Source organism: Mauremys reevesii, linkage group 3 (genome assembly GCF_016161935.1).
Source record: "Mauremys reevesii isolate NIE-2019 linkage group 3, ASM1616193v1, whole genome shotgun sequence".
Taxonomy (NCBI): domain Eukaryota; kingdom Metazoa; phylum Chordata; order Testudines; family Geoemydidae; genus Mauremys; species Mauremys reevesii.
The window spans coordinates 144859851-144877295 of NC_052625.1; the positions used below are offsets into that span (position 1 = coordinate 144859851).

Consider the following 17445-nt stretch of genomic DNA (forward strand, 5'->3'; position numbering starts at 1 on the left):
CACATGTCTATCTTTAAGCACAGGAATATTCCCCTAATGGCAAGCACATAAGTAGCCTCCTTGGCTATTGGGCGGGGAGGGGGTGGTGGTGGTCAGAATGGGGCTGTGTGAGGTGTGTGGGGGAGGCAAGGCTTGGAACAAAAGGTGAAGGTACTCTTCCTAGCTCAACTCACAAAATAAACTCCACCCATGTGAGAAGCCAGAATGAGTTACCACTCACAGTAGAGAATACAGCTGTTCAAAATATGATCATGCTGCTATCTGGGCACCTTGAGCTTGGCTGTCTTTCAGTGGGGCTTGATTGAATACGGGCTCCTTGATTGGGAGGGGGAGGGGGAAATAAGTGATGGAGCTTGCCCACATGTAGCATCAAAATGTGATGTCACTCAGTAAATTGTGCAGACCTGTGACTCTCCACAGGAGGAATGAATTAGTTAAAACAATATTGATATTTAAAGTATCATCAGTGTGCTGCTGAGTTAACAGCTGGCTGAGATGAATGAGGCAGTTTACACTTCTCCCAGCAATTGTTCTAGATCTCTGCAGACTCATATAGACTTCCCAGCATTAATTACACTCAGTTCACAATTTTGGAGATTTTTGCCTCAACCATAACAGCCAGACACTTTCATTAACAAAAAAAGTAAGTTGAGATTCTGGAGAACTAAATAGTGGCTTCAGAGAGGGACAGTTATACTATATGAGCATATAATGACTGTTCCAAGCCCTGGGGACCACTCACATGCTTGAAGTTAGGCAAGTACTAAGTAGCTTGCTGAATCAAGGCTTAAAACTGGAGTTTCATGCACTCTGACCTATTTTGTTATTAGCTCCTGCCTTTCTATCTCATGCAAGCAGAGGAGAAAAGGCCTCTGAACAAGAAATTCCCATAATGACTTAGATAACAGGCCAATGGGGATAATTAATACTATTTTTTTATGTTTTGTCCCTCTTCCCTGCCCTGCCTCTGCTACTTATCTTAGACAGAGCTCTTTGGGTGAAGGCCTGCATCTCATTATGTTTAGAAAACACCTAGCACACTGTAGACCTACTGCAAGCCAATTTGCAGTATGTGTAAAGACTGTGAGAGTAACAGTAGAGGAAAAACTAGCCCCCTGAGCTGAGGAAAGTTATTGTTTTACTTCTATACCATACAACTATCCCAGAGCATTTGTCTGCCCCTATCTTCTTAAAGGTTTGAAAAAAAGTGATGTATAGATTACTGCGTAGGCTTCTTTGTTACCTCAGTGTCTTGATACTGCAAATTATTCACCCGTGTTCCCTTTAGCTGGTCTCAGCTGGGCCTGCCTCTAGTTAATCACACTGATCATTAGAAATTGGCTGTTCATTTTACAAATTCAGCTTCCTTCTGAATTTTCCTAACAGTAAGGAAACTCTTTTCCCCTCCTTAGGCAAACTAACTTTAGGCTGAGCCAATGCCACTTCAAGTTAGCTAAATGGAGTGTTTCACTAAGTGATATTTAGGACATCTCCTGAGAAGCCTCTAAGATACAAATCTCTGAGCCTTCATGATACAGAAGAGTATCATTAGAGGCGATTCCTCCACTCACTCTCATGCAGGGTATTTCCCAGTTAGGGTTGCCACCCTTCAGGGTTGTCCTGGAGTCTCTAGGAATTTAAGATTAATCTTTAATTACAGATTATGCCATGTGATGCAACTTCTAGGTATACATCCAGCCAAAACTGGCAGTCCTGTTCACATACTGGACTTGGATTAAGTGTAGGAAAAAGATCCTGCAACTTTCTGAAGAGGAGAGAGACAGAAGAATGATTGGTAAGCTTCATACCTGTTCATATCTGTAAAGATTTCCATGGTAGGAGATCCACCAATTAGAGGGAAACGTTCTCCTAGATGAGAAGAGAAAATGGAACTGCTATTCACTCCCATCAGGTACTTTGCCCAAGATTCACAAAGGTATTTAAACTTCTAACTTCCTACTGATTTCAAGGGAAGTTAGGAATCTAAATACCTTTGTGGATCTGGGTGTCTACTCTCAGGGGTGCATAAAGATATACAAATGGGAAGATAAAACCTCCACTCTTTTCCCTATCTGAGGTCTTATTTTATTTTTTAAGGACCCATCAACCTCTCTCAAAAACACTCCTTCTCCAGTTCCCGCCACCTGAAAGAGGCTGCCTGTGTCCCTATACCAACTAGGACAGGGTAGGTTACCTACTTTGTGTCTCACATATCCTCAGAATAACATGGCTACAACAATACTTTATCAACACTCCATCGCTTTTCAAATCTCCTAGGAAAACATAAAAGGCTTGATGCGCTAACCCTTATTTACCTGAGTTTCTGTAGTGAGTAGTGGTTGTAGAACTGGTTCCACTATTACTTCTATCTCAAATCTCCCTCTTCCCATTATTATTTAACTCTGAACTGTACTTAATTCTGTATGCAATTTGGGGGGGAGGGGAATTAAATTTGTTTTGCATTTTATTATGTTTCATTTTTGACATGCTTTTTTTATTTGGCGAATTGCTGTCGGCACATCTGACTTCCTTTTGCTGCAGACATTTGGGAATGATTGCTTCTAATAGATTACTGCTAAAAGAGGAAAATCATTAGGACTAGTTGTACTTTCCTGCATATAACAATTTATTGAGTAAAGTTGGAAGCAAACACTTTTTTATAGTAGAGTGATGGATCTGGGATTAATTGTGAGTTTTCCTAGAGGTGTTCCCACAATGCTGTGGACTAATCTTGAACTAAAATTCCCCATTACATAAGGGGAAAAGTGGATAAAAATTGTTAACTTCCAAGAAATATAAAGCTGTCTGTAAAATCCTCCATGCTCATTAGACTTGCTATACACTTATATTGAATATTACGGGCACAAATACAAAAACAATTAGCATTTTCTCAAGAAATGGTGTAAGAACCTAGTTTGTTTCTGTAGTGTGTGATTTTATTTTCTTGAAACCTCTTATGTTTAAAAAAAGTAGACACTATCCAAAGGCAAATGTCAGAGTTATACTGTGTTATACTGAAATAGATCACAATATAAATAGAGGAGTAATGAAAATAAAACTCCAGATGAAATATTTCTCCAGGAATAATTCATCTGGAGTAAATGGTGACAAAAAGCCAAACAAGCCTTTTCAATGCTAACATCTTATCTTGAAATTATTAATACCTTTCAAGGGATCGCATTGATGGTTGTAATAATAATTACCATCTCCCCCCATTCTCACGTGCCAGGAATCAAACACTTAGGAAGTTGATTTTTAGTTCAGTAAATAACACAGGGAAAGATCATATTTCCCCTCCCCTTGCACCAAGGGCTTCCACACATGGATCTGGGAGTCAGGTGTGTCCTTATCCCCTGGGATCACTCTGCAGAATCCATACTGTGGAGTGTGTGGTGGCTGTCTAATTCCACTGTCAGTGGGCCATTGATGCTTAAAGGAGGGAGGGAGTGGAGTTGGGGAAGATAAGGGTGGGGCCAGTGGGAAATGCATGGAAGATAGCTTTTTTTTTTTTTCCTTCTTAATACAGCCCTAGGTCAAACTAACTATTGTGTATATTTCCCTCCACCTCTCTTGGAGCTTCCACATCCATCAGGAAATCCCTGGTAGCATGGAACAACATTGCCAGGGAGCAGGCAGGGGAGGGGAATGGCAAGGGTTCCACAAGCCAGGTCCTGACCTTGCAAGGATCCCCGGAGTTGGAGATCTGCCAGGTTTGTGAATGCTCTTCTGTGGATGGAATCAAGCTTTGTCTCTCCTGTAAGAAGGGGAAAATCCTCATGGAGATTTCCCAGTATAAGTTCCCTCCTGTGGATTTTGCAATAGAACTTAATTATACAGTCTGGACGCTGCCTGTACTACCAATTCTAAAATCACTGAGCCATATAATTCATCCCTGGTGTAACTTCACTGATGCTAGTGGAGTTTCACTGGAGATGAATTTGGCGCATTGTGTTCTAGAGGATTGCTGCTACCTTGGGATAAAATAGAAAAGTATAAAATCTTGTGGGAAAGGACCAAAATGTAAATCAGAAGAAAGAAAGGACAAAGAAAACCTAGTGTTGAGCACTACATTGAATAAGAACTTCTGATTGTAGTCTTTTCTTTCTAGGACAGTAATATTAGTGTATAAAAAGTGAACCATGACTAATATTACTATAAACTGTTTAAGAAATGAGTGATCTGACACTTGTTTAATGTTCATAATTTTAATAGCAAAAATTTGACAATCATCTTAAAGGACTAAATTCACTTCCTAAGGTTTGTCTTTTTTCATTCCTGCAAACAGAACAGAAGTTGGTTGCATTCTTTTGCTGTTTGTCTTCACAGAAAGAGGTGCTAGGCTGCTTTTTTTCTGCTCTGCTATTGTTTCTATTGAAAGGTACAGAAATAGGTTGCTCTTTGCCACCCAAGCAGACAGTTGCCACACTGGTCTGCCAATCAAACATAAAGGGCTGCCCTCAGAGCTGAAGAAATGCATCATAGTTTGGACACTTGTGCAGTGTCAACTAATTTTAGTTACTGAGGCTGGGGATGATGTGAAGAGTGATTAGCCAAGGCACTTGTCCAAGACACAGCAAGGGTTATGGCTGTCCTTATGGCCAACAACTGCACAAATATGAGACAGGCTGAGTTTGTGAGAGCTGTTTCCACAAATTTATTTGAAGTGTGAGGCTACCTCCTATCTGTATTTATTATTCTAGCTGTTGGTGTAACATTGAGGAAAAACTCTGTTTACTTTAAACTGTTCATGTTATAGGGGAAGTTTTGCTGCTTTCATTTTTTGCCTTCACTGTGGATGTGAAGTGAACCCAAATGTAACATTATAAGAATATGGTTTTAAAAAATTGTTTAAGGTGAGACATTCTATTTGTTCTGTAAACATTTTCCTTTTTAAAAGAACTGTGTCTGTGTGTATATATGTATGAACATGTACATATACATTTTCTTCTGGCTCCAAATACACTCAGTATAGAACCTAAAACAGGTAAGATTTGGTTATTTGTCTCAAATGCAGGACTAGAGCATTGAAAAGTTATGAACCTCAAGCAATACTTACAGCTTTCTAAAGGTTGACAGCCTTCGTTTGCATGTGTGTATAATTTAGGAAAACAGCCCATAGAACTTCAGACAGTGCAATAAGAGCTTCTGTCTGGGAATCCCTTTGTGAAAGGTTATGGATAGGTCTAACATGTTTAAGTCCTTGCTTTCATTTCAGGCTATACTGGCAACAGATGAAGACATACAAAGAGACCCATTTAGGCTTTATTGTTCCAGTTGTTTGGCATACTTCCACCTGATTACTATAGCCTTGGCAGGCAGAAAAAGGAGTCTGAGATTTTACTGGTTTGATGTCACTGTCGCTAAGAAATAGCTCTGTTTTTAATACCCAGCATTCTGGAAGCAAAAGACTCCACCCCCAGTTTAGCAGACATCTGAGTAAGCACTTTTAGAATCTAGCAGATGGTGATGACTATTATGTAACCTATCACTGTGTGGTGTTTAGATGTGGCTTGTGATTATTAGAACTGGGAGCACTGGCTGTTGGGAGTCTGAAAGGACAGGAAACAGGAAGGAGGGGGGAGGAGTTGAGGCAGAGTGAGAGTTACAGAGGGTGCAGCAGCAGCTTGGTAAAGAGGTTTCCACTTTAAAAATAAAGTCCTGTTGAAGTTTGTTAGTACCTTGCCTGGTTGATGCAACACACTGCCAAGTTTAGTCCAGTTCCACATGAAACATTTTAAGTAAATTTTCAGATAAGCTAATCAAATTTGCATACAGCCATAAACTTCACTTTAAGGGCAATACGGCCTGCCCTGAGCTGTGGAAGTAGTAAAATATAAGTGGATGTTGAAGAGTGTCTGGGATGGGTGCTAAATTAGGGTTGGCTGGGGGGCAGAAACTGGAGTAACCGTGCTTGTGGAGCTGTCTGGGTGGAACATAAAGGTGGGTAGGGATTATCAGAGGGGTAGATGACAGATGAGTAGTAGGTAAAGGAACCCAGATTTGTAGGAGTGAGTGGGGATGGATGGATGTAACTGGAGAGAGTTTTGGGGTGGTGGAGTCAGAGGCAAGATATATGGGGGGCAAGTTCTATGGCTGGGAGAAACTAGATATAGAGAGGATGGGAGGAGGAATCTAGGGAGGTTTGCAGGGGGCGTAAAGGGTGACAGCTGGGTGGGAGTGCTCAGAGGCTATTGAGGGGCTGAAGGTAGCTAGGTTTGAGGTGGTTCCAGGCAGGTAGCTACTAGAAGAAGTTGGGGCTTGGAGAGGAGGGGAAGATAAGGGAGTTGGCTGGGGTGATGGAGGGTAGATAGGACTTTGGGGGTTGGTGGAGGTGGGGGCTTAGGGCCAGCTCTAGGCCCCTTCAGCTTCTGTCATCACTGCTCGGTTGTTCTCCCCCTGCTCAGATATGCTGGGGTGGGGTGGGGAAAAGGATGGCAGGGATGTAGATAGAGGCTTCTTGGCTGCCTGCTCCTCAGGCACCACAGTGGCTTCTGGCTGCTGTGTGTCACAACTGCAGTCCATTCATTGAAGGGTGTGTGTATATGTATGTGTGAAGATGTGTGACACTCAGTAAATCTGCATAATCGATTCTCAGCTACACCCCAAACTTACTTTTGGGGTGTGTGTGTGTATGTATGTATATATATATTAGGGCCCATGAAGTCAGTTGTGTAACAGGGATGAATTTTGAATCATGTTTTATTTTAAAATAAAAATAAAATATGGTTCAAAGTTCATCCCTATTATACAACTGACCTCATGGGCTCTAATACCCTGCAAGGTGGGAGGGTCCCAAAGCTCAGGTACAGCCTGAGCCCAAACATCTACACCGCAGTTAAACAGCCCCACAAGCCTGAGTCAGCTGATATGGGCCAACCGCGGGTGTCTAATTGCTGTGTAGACATGCCTCTCAAGTGCATGTTCAGTACTGCCTCCTAGAGTATGAGGTCTGGGTTCAAGCATTAGCTTCCCTTTTCCCCCCCCTAGACTTCAGAGCTGGGAATGCTGAAGAGGTAAAATGGATTACGTTGCTGTAATTGAGCATAAATCCTCTTTGGCATGTGCAGTCTCCTGCTACTCTTAAGGGCATGTAGCACCTTTAAAAGCAGGAATGCTGTGAAATGCATTTCCCCATGTAGGAACAGGAGTCCTCAGGAGAAGCAGATGACCAAGAATCGGCCTATGACTGCCTTTGGGTACTATATAAAGCAGTTCTCTAGGCTCGGTGTTGGGGGGAAATAGAGATTTGGGAGGTTTCATACATGGCTGTCCTCAGCAATCTGCAGAATACAAGCTGTCTGTGTAGGACTGACGGACTTCCATCCCAGCTCTCCACATGGAACAAGATTGGTGTGAGTTCCTGTGGAAGGGCCAGAAGCCCGGCTGTATGAGGGAAGGGTTGAATATGTTTTGTTTTAAAAGGGAAAACTTCCTAATTTCGAATGTGAGTGCCCCAGGCATGGAAGGAGGGGAATGGAGACAGCAGCAGTAGTGCCCCTGATGAAGAGGTAGGTTGACCCCGTTACTGTTGTTTAATGGCAGATCCTCTAAATATAATGAATGACACTGATGGGTTCGAAAGGGATTTTTGACCAATTTTACTTGGCTATAGGTATGACTTCTTCAGTGGGAGGCCCTGAAGATGTAAGCTGGTGGAAAAAGTTAAAGAAAGATGGCTGGAGGTGATTCCGTAGGCTACCGATAAGGGTTGTAGCAGATGTTTTTTGAGGGGATTTGTTTTTAAATTCTGCTTAATTCTTGGATGCAGTGATGATAGAAATGGTATAAGAATCTGAATAAAAAATGAATTCAACTAAAATATAGGAAGGAAGCTTATCTAATGACAAAATTGTATAATTAGATTGTATATGTATCTCCCACTATCTTAATGCAGGTACAAATGAGGGATTCCTTTAAGTAAATCCTATTACTATTGTGAGTCACTACCTCACAAATATGGGCTAGTTCAGTTTCCAGCTAAGAAACGCTTCATTCAGCAGTTAAGCGAATTATCTGGCAGGTGTATCTGTGATTTACAAGGAACATACTGATCTGCAGTACCAGTGTCAAAGACGACCAATATAAAAAAAAACAGCAAATGGGATTTTTATCTTTCAGCACACTACAAAATGGATGCATAGGAGACACTTCTCAGTCTGTATGTAATCCAAGTAATGTAAGCCATTATCTCCAAAACAGAAGACTAAACTTAAAACTGTGCTTTGTGAATCCATATCTTAAATATGTTTGACAATCAGTTCCATTTATCTTACAAGCTCTGTGACCGCTGGAAGGTGTTCATCGCCAGCATGAAATGGTTACTGCTGTGCAACAAGGCTATTACCTCAGAGGAGTTTGCTGACAGGCCAAGGAGTGAACACTTTAAAAATGGACTTGGATTTTTGGCTTTTGCGTTTAAATCCACTTCAAAAATATCCCAAGATGAGGAAATATGTGCACAGAATAGAAGTCCAGGCAATGAATGAATGCCTGACCTGCCTTGGGACCTAGCCAAGGAAACTGTAAAAATGTAAAGTAAAATATGAGGCCTCTAACATTGATTGTATAACTTCCATATTCTGTGTAGGGTTTTCTAAAATTGCAGAGGGATCTGTGAGAGAGACTGAAAGAAAACAGAACCTTTTGTATTTTGCATACAGGGCAAAGGTCAGAATCCCTATATTTAACAACTTCTAAGCGTAGTAGTACGTAAACAAAAAAAAAGCTTTTTTTTTTTTGTTCAGGATTCAGAGTTATAATATATTGGGGGGGGATATTATTCTGCCCCATCTCAGAACACCTGCATGTTTCAGAAGTGATGAGCATTTGCTGTTTCCACTGATGTGAATGGGAGCTCAGCATTTGTGACAGTCACTGTTCTTTCCTTCTCCCACTTAGGCCCTGATCCTGCAAGTATTTAAGTATGGGCTTAACTTCGTGCACACAAATAATTCCTTTGAAGTCACTGGAACTACTGATGAGGAAAATAGGTGTATAAATGTTTGCAGGACTGGGACCTTTATATGCAAGCTTATTTCAATGCATACTGGCACTTTAAACTTAAATCCTATAAATAGCCATATCAGAATCTTTCATGCCTATGAATGAGCACTTCCAGCCATTCTTGCTGTCTCAATTGACAATAAACATGATAAATTTGCTAGCAAAGTGGGACAAGTTTATCCCTAACGTAGCACCAATAACATCAGTGGATTTACACCGGGAATGAATTTGGTTCATTTATATTTTCTCTCATACTTTTTGAACATTCATTGCTGGGGCAGGAAATTAATGTGCCCTATTATCTCCATGTTGTGTATTTATCACCTAGGTGAAAGGTGACATCATAAACATTCAAAAAGTCCTTGTACAAAGAAAAACAATGAGTGGGAGAAGACTGCTGACCTTCCATTCACATCAAGTACACTCAACCATAGCCTCAAAGGTTGATGTTAGTAACTCAAATGATTGCATGAGTCAAATGTTTCCCTATATGGTGAATACCTGCAATTAGGGGTGCATTTAGGTCAGATTTAAAGATAAAGGTTTGACAACCCAAATGCCCATTTTAAATATCTAGATCTGGGGCTAGATGCCAGTGTAAATATTGGTCCTAATTGTCTCCTCGTGCAGGAAAACCCAGGTGAAGGTACAAATGGAAAAGTGACATGTTTTGCTCCTGTATTGCTCCAGAGATAGAAGGTAAGCAGAACTTGCCTTCCCCCTCTTAAAGGGACAGATCAGTTGGGGCCCATCCCCACTCTATGGTACCAGGAGCCTGTATTATCTTTACATGGGGAACTCTGCAGGGTGGGCTGGTGTCAGGATTGTGTGTGCCTGTCCCCACTTCTGCCTCCTCTATCCCACACACATTCAACACATTCCCATCCCTCAAAAAATTACCCCGAAGTTAACAAGTCTGGAAATAGTTAATAGGAAACTGGCTGGCTCTCATGCCATACTGAATCCATTCATTGCACAGTGTGTGAAAATTCAAACTCAGGCCTGTGTTTCTCTTACAGCCAGGATACCGGAAAGAAAAAAACATTCTCCATGCTGTCTAATTTGTGTCTTACTTGTATCACTATGTCCATGTTTCTTACAGTACTTAACAAGCTACTACTTGGAACATGAAAAAAGCACAGAAGTAAACTGCAGTGCTTTCCGTACCATTGATCCCCAGGGTTAAGAGCCATGGTGCTGCATCGATCTCATCTCATCAACTCCAACCAGAACAGCCAGACGCCTGAGTGTATGAGAAACAAGATAAGCATGACTGCAGTAGTTTTATATGAATTAGTCAGCAGTGCTGCCCCCTTAAAATCTTAGTAGTTCTAGGCTTCACACCATTTAAAAAAATGCCAGAAATTTCATAAGGACTATGACATAATAGTGAAAAAATGTTTGGCTTTTTAAAAACCAACATGCTACATTATCTACATTATTGTGAATTCACGATAAAACGTGGAAGTGTGGGAGGAACATAAGCCTAATAAAAGTTATCAATGCATGGAGGAGGAGAGGCGGCTATTTAGAAATGTACTTATATTGGCATCTCCTTAGCTTTTATTACTTGGAACTTCTTTTTTTTCCCCATTAAATAAGAACATAAGAATGGCCATAATGGATCAGACCAATGATTCATCTAGCTCAGTATCCTGTCTTCTGAGGGAATGAACAAAGCAACTTAGCTAATGATCCATCTCTTGTCATCCACCTTCTAGCAGGGGGTTCATCCCTGACCATCTTGCCTAATAACCATTGATGGAAATATCCTACATGAAGTTATCTAGTTCTTTTTTGAACCTTGTTATAGTTTTGGCCTTCACAACATCCCCTGGCAACAAGTTCCACCGATTGACATTGCATCGCATTCACAGTTCCACAGGTTGACTGTACAACACATTGACTGTACGGCATGTTGACCACTACAGTGGTACCATCCTTCTCTATTCATGTTCTGTTCTGTTTTTGACTTTAGACTGTACCCATCAATGTATTATACAAACAACTGAAGTTGTTCCTCTCTTACTTGTGCCTACTGAAGAGTCTACTTTGGATGCAGGAGAAGTGAGGCAGACAATAAAGGAAAGACAATGGGAATAGCCACAGCTGAAAGCGGGTGGAGTATTGTTTTCTTACTTGGGATCCCCAGAGTTTATAGAACAGGTTGGAGTTTGACTTTCCAACTGTAGGCCACTTGGCATTTGTAGGTGACATGAAGTAATAATTCATAAGGCAAATATTTATTGGAAAAAATCCTTGTGATTTCTTAAAGTCACAGATACATTTCTAATGAAACTAAGTTTTATTAAAGAAAAATAGCTTTCCATTCCTTCCGCATGGCTATTTAAAATCCTTTAGGGAGTATATTATAAACTTAATATACATTTCTAATAATATAAAAAGCTACTCTGCTACAGTTAACACATTTGTTCCAGCTGCATTAAGCAGTGCTGCTCTATCTCCAGAAATAAAGGAGGTTTTTTGGGATGATTTTTTACACTCTGGTTAAAACACAGGATTGAGAGTCATGTGGTCTGGATTCTCTTCCCAGGCCTGGATTCTGTTGGCTTTATTTTAAGCTCTTTGTTGGAGGGATTCCCCCTGTATGTTTGTACAGCACCTAGCACATGGAGGCCATGGCCTTTAGCCACCATCACAATACAAATACTATGCCTGCTCTGCTGAAGACTTTCTGTTCAACAATGGGACAATATGCTTGCACCTCTGTGCCTCAGTTTCCCCTCACTTTGTATATCAAGGGGTAAGCTTATCTGTCAGGGTTGTTGTGAGGCATAATTCATTGATATGTGTAAAGTGCTATGTGAGCCATGACTACAAAATGATATTTTCTGAAAGAAGTGGTGTATGCTATATGTAGTTACAAGCTATGTAGTTCTGGTCCATGCTGAGGAATACAGGAGATGTTTTCTGACAAAAGAAACATATTCATGCACTTATTTCTTTTTACTGTGCTCTCCAATGTAAAGCTTTCAGAGTGTGATGAGAGAGTGACATGAACACCTCCAAACATCAAACTCGCCCTTCTATCATCACTGCAGTTCTTCTGAGGTGCTGAGTAATAGCTAGCATTTTAGGAAGGGTAATTAATGGTGGGACCTAGTCTGTGTTTCAATCACCTGCCTATCAATCAAATTCGGGGAGGTCAGAGTTCAATTAATTGATGACACCCTTGAGGCAACCTAAGCAGTTAACAAGTCAGTGAGATTTGGTGGAAAAACAAGCAGTAAGTTTAAAAAAAAACAAAAAAATACCCCTCCCATAAACTTTTGTTGCAATGTTACGTCCCTCTTGTTTGTCTGTTCATATTTACCCACTGTTCAGAACTGTTACATATAGTTTGTATGCAAAGAGCATGCACTTTAGACACTGAAAAATCAGACCTATTTCAAAGCCAAACATCCTGTTTGCCATCTGTAGAGCCGTCATCTCAAATATGCCAAAGAGAGGCAATCAGATTCTCTGTCTAAACGTACAGTTTTAGCTTTCTAAAAGTTCAGTGACAAATCTATAGACATGCTAACAAAGTTTGTGTTCAGCTGCTTAAATCCCCATAAGTTTCTTATGTTTGGTGAATTCTCATTTAGTAGTTTAAATCACTTACTTATGGTACTCTTCCAAAAAACACTGAAGTATGTGACTGTACTTTGGGAGAAATCTTCACATCAATAATCTGTAATGAATCAGTCAAACTTGTTTTTCATTGAAACCAAATCTAAAACATTTGATTAAACCAAGTTGATTTAAGATAGTTTATTGTGCCTTCACTTAAGTGAAGATATAACCCAGAGATATGTGAAACTCAGCATGTCCACAGTGCAGATATTTGTGTGAATATTTTATCTGGCTTAAGTATGTGCAGGTTTGCACCACCATGTCAAAATGATGCAAACCCACTAGTTTTTCAAGGGTTTGACATCAGACGTTTTGTTCATGTCTGAAAACCATTCAGGCAAAATCTTTTGACAGACCTGCTCTGATCTGTGTGTGAGACAAAATATGAAACTGGCAGGTTTTGGGTTTCATCTCTCTCTTTTTTTTTTTTAAATCTTATATTGAACATTATTCTAATGAAATGCACTGGCCTTGTACCTTATCTAAGACCAATCTTTTTGCCACTGATTTGTTTCTGGCTTTTTCGACTGTAGTCTGTCTTTCCTTTATTGTCAGATAAGCCAATGGGAAAGGGGAAAACAGACTAGCACCTCTTTACTAAGTTAGAATTGGTATAAATCTGCTGCTGAAGGGAAACAGGATGCAGAAAGTCTGCACAGGTTAATTTTCATCATGGAGATGCTCTCTGAAGAGACTCCATTTGTAACAGTGCAAACCACTGTGCAAATTGGGGGCTGGGGAGCGATGATCTGGGAGGGACTAGCTGGTGGATGTACTGGCAACTTTTCAAGTGCCATGGAACAACGCTGAGCACAGTTTGTTTACTTGGGCTATGGTCAGGAACCAGATTGTGGTCTGAAACCCACAGTCAAAATAGATACTACAACTTTCATGTTGTGGTTATGTGATCCAATTTTAAAAAAAAATAACATTACTACTTTGTTTTTACCTTGGTGAATGTGCTGGTCTTCAATCTTACTCATTAGGGCCCTGATCCTGCACCATTAAAGGAGATGGGAGCTTTGTCATTTGCTTCAATGGGCACAGCAGGATCAAGACCTACAAAATCTTGCACCCAGGAACAGTGCTGCATGCCATTTCTTCAATACACTGAATCGCAAGTCTGAGCATTGTTCCCATTATGACTTACAGCAATAGGATATGCACAAGCTGTTGTGAGTGGCTGAAATACTGGGGGTGAAAGTGGTTCTTTAGGTAACCAAAAATTCATCATATGTAGAGGTCTGCCTCCAGAGTGAAGAATATTGCTACAGTCAAACTAGTTTATTTAGGGAAGTGGCATTTATACATTTGGGGGTTACAGAGTTAGGAGTCTGAAGTAAAATCTTAGTAAGTGTATTGAAGAAATAAAGCAGAAGCTTATGGAAAAAGTAGATTTAAGTACATTTCACAAACCACAGTACTTGGAACTATTCCAGACTGAACTACTTAACTTCGTATTTGGGGATGCTGTGCAACTTTAAATACAAAACAAAAAGTGGATCTGGTGGCCTAGGAAAATCACTGTGTTAAAACTAAACAAGGCAAATGAATTGTCAAGATATGAATTACAGAAAAAGGGAAGGTGAAAATAGTTGTGACCAAACACCAGGCCCTACCAGCTTTAAAAAGGCATGGAGTTCCATAGATGGCTTGGGATTCTCAAAGGAACCCAAGAAAGTTAGGTGCCCAAATCCTGATGAAACTCCATAAGAGTTTCGTATCTTACTCCCTTGGGGTCTTCTGAAAATCCCAGTTAGGGCTGTGTAAGCTAAGGAGGCTTGTTTTTGATAGGATCCTCTTTGATCCCTAGGTGAAAAACAATCAGTCAGATGCATTACCTCATGCGTTGACAAATTATCAAGGTTATAGCAGTGAAGATAAGACTCCAAGAGTGTCATCTCCTAATGGCCAGAAACTTTATTTTACGTAGCACAAGGAGCAAGATCTTGCCATGTCGAGGAAGATGGAGATGGAAGATAGGGTGGCCAAAGTAGCAGGTCACCACCATGTATTAGTATGCTGTGTACTGTGACTGTTGGAGCTACTTGGAAGACTGCAAGTTGCGGACTTCATGAGAGTTGTCACAGGTCATACATTTGAGATGATATGGGCCTGGTGCTTATGTCTACATAAAAAATGCCTGTGCATGCCATTGGGTGGAAGCAGTGAAGTGATTCAAATCATCGTGAAAACTTTAAGGAGACAATAATGCTCTTTTTCCAGATATCCTTGGCAAACATCTGGTAACAGTGGATATGCTACATGGCTTGGAAATGATAAAGGTATTACATTTTCCCTCCCCCCAGCAATATATGGTAAAAATAACTCTTGTGTGTTCAACTAAATGAGAAAAATATATGGGATGTGTTACATGAGACCTGTAATATATGGAGAATTTTCCCTGGCTTTATTGGGGCCACACGTAATGAGGCAGAAGACCTCTCAAGCTTGCTAATGTGCCAGATGTGGGAGTTTGCTTCTGATTCAGAACAAAATATTTGGACAGAATCCAGATCTCAAGCTGGAAAAGAGCAGGGATTGCTTTGTCTGATTATTTTCAGTGTTTTCAGTATACTACTTTTACTTGTTTGGAGTCTTATGTGACTTATGTACTGATGTCTCTCGAAGTGTAAAACAGGATTGTTTCTTTGTTTTCCTTCTTAGCTGTATTTTTCTTAATTATGAGCTCATCTGCTCTTATTACTGGCTTAATTTGCTTCACACCAGTTGAAACTAGCAAATAGATTAATTCTTGGCACTTAACTGTCCAAAGACTAACTTGATTTGGCTGCCTGACATGGCAGGGGACTGAGCTCAATGAGGAGGTCCTTTCCAATCCTATGTTTTATGTCATAAATTTCATGCATCATGGCTTCAGCTGGTCATCTGTAGGGGTCAGGCAGGGCCACCCACATATTGGTTGTATTATTATTATTTATTTTGGACTCCTTCCTCTAAAGCATCAGAGATGGCCCCAGTTGGAGATATCACTGGCCACCCCTCCGGGTGTCCTCTGAGGAGGTACCAAGACTTTTCTCTCAGATGCTTGGCTGGTGTGTCTTGCTCACATGCTCAGGGTCAAACTGATTGCCATATTTGAGATTGGGAAGGAATTTTCACCCAGGTCAGACTGGCAGGGACCTTTTGGAACTTTTTACCTTCCTCTGCAGTGAGGGACATGGGTTGCTTGTTATGTTCATCTGGGCATAGTTCATCAAACCAATTCCCTACCTTTGCAGGTGCCTCAAGCATTAATGCACTTTACTCCCTGCTATCCTCTGTCTGTGACACACAATAGTTTAGTCTCTGGAGAACAATAAGATTTTGGTTTAATCCAGGTCAATGGGTTTGATACAGGGTAACTAGATGGGGCGTAGTGGCTTGTAATGTTCAGGAGGTCAGACTATATAATCAGAATATTCCTTCTGGCCATAATATCTATGAATAAATTACATCTAAAACTTATATACAGGTGGTTACCATGTTTACTTCAAATAAGTTATGCTATTACAGAGGTAAGTAAGAGTGAATTGGCTTTACTTTATATCCCCAGATTGGTGGTGACAATTCTTCAGATCTCACTTGTCTGGCACTATCTGGGTAGATTCCAAGCTATCATGCAACCTTAGAGATCTCTTGCCATAGCTAGTCTTCTCTGTTAGAAGTTGCATTATTCTGGCAGATGTTCACTAGACATTTCTTAGCACTGTTTAATTTAAACTGGATGATCTTTCAGTTTCTCATTCATGCATGTGTCCCAGGACCCTTATTAGATATAGACCAATAGTAAAACACATCAGCTTTCTGAACATTGTTACTGACAGAGTAGCCACAGTTAATTTAAGAAATCCTACCCAAGTTAGGTGTCACAGGTGTTTACTAGATGAAGCTGAAAATGACTTCCTGGTTACCTGTCTTAACTTAGATGGAATATATGGGCCCAAAGAGTCAAAGGTGTTAACATAATCCAGTTAGTGTCCAACATTAAAAAATTTTAAACAAGGCTTGGTATACAGAGACCTCAGCCTGCTTAGTACCTTGGTAAACACAGCATTAAAAATCCTTTTAAAGATCTAGAAAAAGAGGAAAATAGTTAAAGCATTTGAAAGGTAAAGTATGAAGTAAAGGTTTTCATTTGAAAGGGAACAGGGATGTTGTTACTTTGGCTGTAGAGAATTTTGAGAAGGAAACCCTCACTTGTTTGGCAGTCTCCTAGATGGTGGTAATGGTCCTTTTGAGGAAAAGAGAAAGAAAGTTAGTTGAGATGGACTGGAGTTGCTGCTGTTGAAGTCTGATCCTGTTTCCAAGAAAACAAAATAAAATGGGGCTGGAGAAAAACAAAAGGGGGAGAGAAAAGAACAGCTAAGATATAAAAGCTGCATTTTCTATCTGACATTGATTCTCACTTGCAACCTCATTGCTGGAGAAATGCAGACATGGCATATGGTGTTACCAGCCATTCTGGGATCTGGCACACTTGTACCGGCATCAGGCTGTTTAGGACATTACAAGCGTCTTTCTGGTCATGGGCTTACAGCAGCATTGCAAAAGATGCAACTTTGGTTATCTAAGCCAGACTCTCTTATTAGACAGAAAGAAAAAGGTAGGAAAGGAAAAGAATACACAAGGGGGAGAGAAGACAATGTCATAGCCTAGGTGGTGTTTGGGAATTAGCTGGTGCTGGTGGAAGTGACAATACATGTGTCTCCCTCTCTGTGCCCTGTTCTGGTCAGGACATCTTTTAGGATTAGAATAAAGAAGGTCCAGAGACCCTGGAGACTGAGGTGGCAGCCATAATGGTAA

General features: G+C 40.6%; 1 protein-coding gene across 1 annotated transcript in view; it reads left to right on the forward strand.

The window, feature by feature from the left end:
- Positions 1-529: 529 nt before the first annotated feature.
- CEP162 (centrosomal protein 162) overlaps positions 530-17445 on the forward strand; it is a 332176-nt gene continuing 315260 nt past the window's right edge. Inside the window, exons 1-2 of the mRNA XM_039532378.1 lie at positions 530-643; positions 1661-1795. The gene's annotated coding sequence lies outside the window, so the exon portion shown is untranslated. The remainder of the gene's footprint in view (positions 644-1660; positions 1796-17445) is intronic.